At 48.7% G+C, this 6,103-nt stretch overlaps 1 pseudogene across 1 annotated transcript; it reads right to left on the bottom strand.

Moving 5' to 3' along the window:
- Nucleotides 1–202: 202 nt before the first annotated feature.
- On the bottom strand, nt 203–5,457 carry LOC309819294 (adenylate kinase 2, mitochondrial-like; annotated as a pseudogene). Its single transcript has 2 exons — nt 5,336–5,457; nt 203–962 (listed from the first exon to the last, which is right to left on the bottom strand). The product of its transcript is annotated as an adenylate kinase 2, mitochondrial-like (transcript).
- Nucleotides 5,458–6,103: the final 646 nt, after the last annotated feature.

Raw genomic sequence — 6,103 nt, 5'->3', positions numbered from 1 at the left:
AAATAATACTGCATCTCCCTGTTTCTATTTATACCTTCCAATCAGTCTTTTAAAAAATCAATTTTTCCCTTTGCTTATACTTTTTAGGACTCCTACTCCATGGAAAAGAAATCGCTTCACTACGACACTGCTGCTCTTCCCATTCTCCTCTTGAGCCCTCACCAACCCTCCCTCTCCATCCTTACCCTGACCACCCCTCCCCTCTGCCCAGCACCTAAGAGCAGGGATCACGCCGCAGGGTGATGAGCAGTGGTGCAGTGTCGCCTGGCCTTCTGTTACTAGGACGTGGCTTTGGAGAAGGCTGCTGGGATGCTTGCAGACACAACGTCAGGGGTCTGGGATGCATCGATGGCAGAGTGGATCCCCCGTTTACTGTCGTACTCCACCAGCGGGGCAGCCTCGGTGTGACAGGTCTCCAGGCGGATTTTCAAGGCCTTCTCATTGTCATCTGATTGGTGGGCCAAGGGTTCCCCGGTGATACCGTCTTTCATGGGCTCCTTTGGGGGGTTGAACTCCTCGTGGTAGGCACGGCCACTCTCGGGGTGAATCAGTCTTCCTGTGATTCTCCGCATCAGCAGAGAGTCTGGGATGCTGGATTCAGTCACAGAATCAAGCTTCTCTTTCCTCTTCTCCATGAGGTCATCAAGCATTTCTGCCTGCCTCACAGTCCGAGGGAAGCCATCTAGAAGAAAACCACTTTTGCGTGGAGGCGTCTCCAAATTCTTCTCAATGAGCTCCACGACCATTTCATCGCTCACCAGTTTCCCAGCATCCGTAGTTGCCTTCAGCTTTTTTCCCAGCTCTGAGCCAGAAGCCACCATGGCCCTCAGCACGTCCCCCGTAGCCAAATGGCAGACACAGAAGTTTTCGGTCAACTTGGGTGCCTGGGCACCCTGCTGGCTCTGGGCGGCCCCAGAAGCACGGCCCGGATGCCTTCAGGACACTTGAACACGTTTTTAAAGCTGCGTTTGTCACAGCGTTGTGATTATTAATTCAACGTAGGTTTCTTCCACTTTACAGAGAGCTCTTGTGAGAACAGATTTTCTCCTGTATCCTCAGTGCCCAGCACGGGCCCATTGGAACCTCAAAGCTCCTGCCGAAGGTCAGCGCTCAACTTTGGTGATACTGGCAGAGTGACAGGTAATGAGGTTAACTGAGGCAGAAGGCCAGTCTGATGGCCTTCTGTATCTTTTTAAATTGTTGACTGGGGTTAAATGTTTTTCACAGATGATAATGTTGTTGGCACTTTTTCAGCTGCTTCTTTCCACTGGATAACTCTGTTTATAGTGGGTTAGCTCTTCAATAGCTTATTCTTTTTTGTGTTTTCCATTTAAAAACATGGCTACAGCCTCGTGTGCTGCAGCACACAGACATATGGTTCGTTGCTAGGCTAAACCCAGACATCTGTTGAAGGCCAGCCTAGGGCTGGTGTCCTAGGGCCATGCTTATCTGGGACAGGATGTCAGACAGATCATTTGTTCATAAGGAACAAAACCCCACTCCTACTAAAGTAAATAAAACAGACAGTGCAGGGAGATCTCCCAGACAGTGACCGGTACAGCTCTGGGGACACACTTGTTGAACGGATGGATCTCGTTTTTGGAGTTCGTTATTCACGTGCCACCCCTGCACGTGGCTGCTTCTTTCTGTCCCTCTTCCAGTGTGCCAATTCTGAATTCCTGGACAGAGGCTACGTCTGCATATTGGCTCATCTTGGTTTGAGAATCTATCCTGGACCCAAGAGTAGAGTCTCACAGGAGAGGAGCTACCCCTTCTAGAGGTCATGTTCAATAAAAATTAACCTGGAAGAAAAACTGGGAACTCCTCTCCTTGCAAGGGAAGCTCATTCAGAAGCCACAACTTTAGAAGTAAGTAAGCTGGGACCAAGAGGAAGTAGACTAAAGCTATCTAGGAGAACAAGGGCTTGGTGAAATCTAGGATATATCTAGAGGACAGTAACAGGTTGTATAACAGGAAACAGAAATGGTTTCCCTTTGCAAAGTGCTCTTCTGTTTACAGAGCGCAGTCCTGTACACTGGCTGTCCAGTGAGTTTCCCAAGGTCGGAACTGAGTCTAGTTCAAATATGTATTCCTTCATATTCCTTTGTACCTTCCGGTATAAAGCAGGTGTCTGGCAAATGTCAGGCAGATGAATACATTTGGTCCTTCTGGTAATCCTGTGAGGCAGATGTGACATAAAGTAGAACCACTTGGTGGTGAAGGAGGCAAAGGTTCACTGTAAATAAGTGATGTGCCCAGGATCACACACATGGCATACGATGAAAACAGAACTCAAGCCTTGGACTTCTGTCTCCTGGCCAAGTGGTCTTTCCACGATACCATAAAGAAACGTGAACTAGCCTTGAAGATCAGGGAGTGTGAGAGAGAACGTGATGGCGGATGGAGGGGTGGGTGCAATTGTGATGGGTATTGCCGTTTTGACAAGATGCCCTTTAACTTCATGTCACCCCTTATGTGGTACACTTAGAACGGGAATTGTAAACTTTTACTGTAAGTATCTTGTTGTCTTTTTTCTGGGGAGGGGTACCCTAAAATGTCTTAAAGTGAAGGTGGAAGCTTAGTTTCATTCAAACAAATCTGCCCTCCACCTTCCGCTGGGCTCCTTACAAAGACTCCTCTTTAACACTTAGTGCCAGAGAGCGACATCTGGTTGCATAGCTCTCCCGGGATTTCAAGGGCTTTGTTCAGAGCCAATTAAGCCCACCTGTTCCATCTCCCCCCCGCAGGAGCTGGAACAGGCAAAAAGGGTTAATGTGCTTTTCTAAAGCAGTGTTCCTCCAGCACTTATCAAATGCTACCCTCACGTCTTCCCTGCCTCCCTCTATTAATGTTAACTAGGCAGGAAAGGCTTGATGTTGGCTGAAAGGACTCAGGATTCCATTTTCGAGGAGCTGACAAGTAGAGAAAATTCATATATTATACGGCTGGAAGCAATAGCTTTTTCTCTCATTTGTTATACTGGTTCTTATCCATAGCTTTTGTCATTTTTTATTCCTTTTTTTTTTTTTTTTTTTTTTTTTTTAACTGAAGCGTTCCTATGTTCCAGGGCAAAGGTAGGCAGCCCGAAGCACCTTTCCATCTTGCTTTGTCTGTGGTGTTTTTAACGAGCCACTCTCTTGGAGTAAGGACTGTGCACTGCTGGGTGTCCTGACCTCCTTTCCCTTCCACCCTCTTGAACGTTCATTCTCCCAACCTGGAGAGAGTTTGCTCTGTGGACAGATGCCTTTGATAGCACAGAACCCCCGCTGTGTGTGCACTGTGTTGTCTGCCACCCTGAGCATCCAAATTTCCTGAAAACAGTGTTGAGAATTCAGCTGTCGTGGTGTCCCCCTCTGAGCTGCTTTGTGACTTAGCCTGTCACAGAGAGGATTTGGGACAACGAGAGCTGCTGCTCCTAGGGTTTAGTGAGTTGTTCCTCTGGCAGAGAGGTTTAAATTGAAGTGGCGAAACTTCCTAAGACCCTCTTAAGAAAAATAGGGTGGTGGTTAATGTGAGGAGTCATGTGGACTACAAGTAGTACTGGCAGCAGAAAGCCACCAAGATCAGAGGCTGCCACTAGGTACTTTCCCAGCGTCCCAGTCTGATTGGTTTTTTTGATTGCTGTTGCCTCCACAGCATCTCATGGGGGTGCCCACAGATGAAACACGCTTGTATCATGCGCCCATCTCTTCTCCAGTCAGTGGCTACCACGGGGCAAGGAAGAGTCCAGCATTGCCTCTGTTCAGGGAGCTGAGGACAGGGCAGTCCTAGCCAGAAGATGACGATAAGCATGGAAGACGCCCTGATTGTCATGATCAGAATAGACAGCCCATGACTCATGCAGAGAGCCAGTGAGGAGAGGGGCAGGGCTGAAAAAGAAGGTGGCTTTGTTTGCTGGTGGAAGCCATATAAGACCTGAGACTTGAGTGAACGCAGCTGGCCCGTAATTTAATTCTTTCTGCTGCCACAAAATAGCTATGGAATGCCCCCCTCTCTTTCATGTGTCCATTGTGAGTATTTTTGGTAACTCCTGTCCCCTTCAAGCCTGACCTTTCTGATCATTTAAACTAGGTCTTATGTGAGTAATAATTATAGCGCATATCTGTTTTTGCTTGTCCAGCTTTTCTTCCCTCGTGTTTTGAGAGCACTTCCCAGTTTTCCATTGGGGAATCACCCCCCACTTTCAGTGCATGTGTTGAAGTGGAGCTGGTCCCATTCCCGTTTCCAACTGGGCAGTCCCATCCTCTTGGATATGGTGATTGTTTCAAAACTGACCACATGGCCCAAGCTTGACCATTAAGAAACTGCTTTGCTACTTTTCCTTCCCTACATTTAGGGAAAGAGAGTCTCTCTCTTTCTGAAATTTCAGACTCTCAGGCCCATAAAAATGTAGAACTGCTGGGGTCCTTTTTGCCACCATTTGAGCCCAACAGAAGAGAGGCATCAAGAGCTAGAAACATTGTCCTGATGAGATCATTGAGCCCCTGGATTTAGCCAAGCCTAAAGATGAATGAGACTCTGGACATCTCAATGATATGAGCACATCTCCACCTTGCTACCCCACCTTGCAAATTTTTGTGGCTGAAGTCAGTTTCAATGAGTTTCTGCTGTTCGTGGCAATAAGAGTCCTGATGGATACAACAGTGTTACAAGGGGAAGGAGATTGGGGGACAGAAGGGAGAGGTTTGTCCTCTGCTCAATCCCAGGGTTACTTTTCAGGGGGTGGGAGGGTCTGTCTGATTCCACAGGCCCGCTGGAAATCTCAGTCCTGGAGAATGAGTTCTAAGATTAGCATCTGGGAAGCAAGGGCTCAGGAAACTCATCTCCCTGCCAGGGTCAGGGGTTAAGTCAAAGGTGCTGGGATTGGCTTCTCAGTATGGTCTCCTAGAGAAGAGTCCCCTCTTAAAATGCACCTCTTTGGTATCTCTGTATTTAGGCTCTGAGAGCCCTGGCCCCACTGTCTCATACTGGATTGTCCCCTGCCTTGAGACTGGTGTGATGAGGTGACCGTGGGCTGCCCTTATGCAGGAGTGTCTCCTGTCCTCGGAGTGGACTACAGGTGGTTAGTTTTAGGTGTGGGAGAAACACCACCTCTTCCCTCCTTTTCCTTGGAGATCTCAGTTTTCCCAGTCTTAGGAATGGTGAGATCGAGTTAGGGTGTGTTGGTCAAGGAGGATGAAGCCAAAGAGATTCCTAGGCTGGCTTGGCCTCCAGCTCGTGATTCTGTTGTCTGCTTCTGTCCTACTCCACTCCTCTGACTCTCCCTCATCAATATGCCACCAGCGCAGCTCCCTGTGTGCACAGGAGGTCACCAACATCTGGGCCAGGGCATTACTTCGCGATGCTCCCAAGCCCAGGAGATTTCTCCTCTCCCAGCTCTGTGCTGTTCTTTGTCTCCCAGGCCCCCGCAGAGACTTGGAGCCTCAAACCAACTTTCCTGGAAGCAGCTCCCTCCATGTCCGGCCCCACCTCTCCCTCGTAGGGCTGAAAGCCAGTCCCGGGGAGTGGGGACGGGTGGCACACCACTGCCCTAAAAGTCCCATCTTTCTCCTTCACGTATACCAGCTCACATTCACAAACAACTCATGTAAATAAACAGGCGAAGTCCAGCTCTCGGCTGGAATTAGGTAGCACCGCCTAGTACTCCATCTTTCCAAGGAAACGCTGACCACAAGAAGCCTAGACGCTCGAAGAAAGTACTTACTTTTTAGTTAGCAGAATCTACTTTGCAGATATCAAAAGTCCTTCATAAGAAAGTGGCTTATTGTTCAGTTGTTAGCAAAGGGGTCTGTTCTACACAGAGGCGAGTTTTCTTTTGCAGCTGTGAGCTAATTTCTCTCTCCGCTAAAACAATGATTCCCTCTCGCGCTCTCTCTCTCCTGCTTACAGACACTATTAACATGCCCCAGGAAGTGGTGTTTGCACAGTGCTCCTTGAGTAACGAATCCCCGGGGAACGAACCTTCTTTGCAGGATGTGGGGCTGTGCTAAAAAACCCTTCATAAATCGTGCAGCCGGCTACCCGCGCTGGCAGCCGCATGCCAGCATCCCTCAACACACAGCTCCTGTTTGGCACCGCCATGCTGAAGGTAAGGGGAACAGAA

Source organism: Grampus griseus (genome assembly GCF_964374135.1).
Source record: "Grampus griseus genome assembly, chromosome: 2".
NCBI lineage: Eukaryota > Metazoa > Chordata > Mammalia > Artiodactyla > Delphinidae > Grampus > Grampus griseus.
This window is presented reverse-complemented; position numbering and strand designations above follow the sequence as displayed.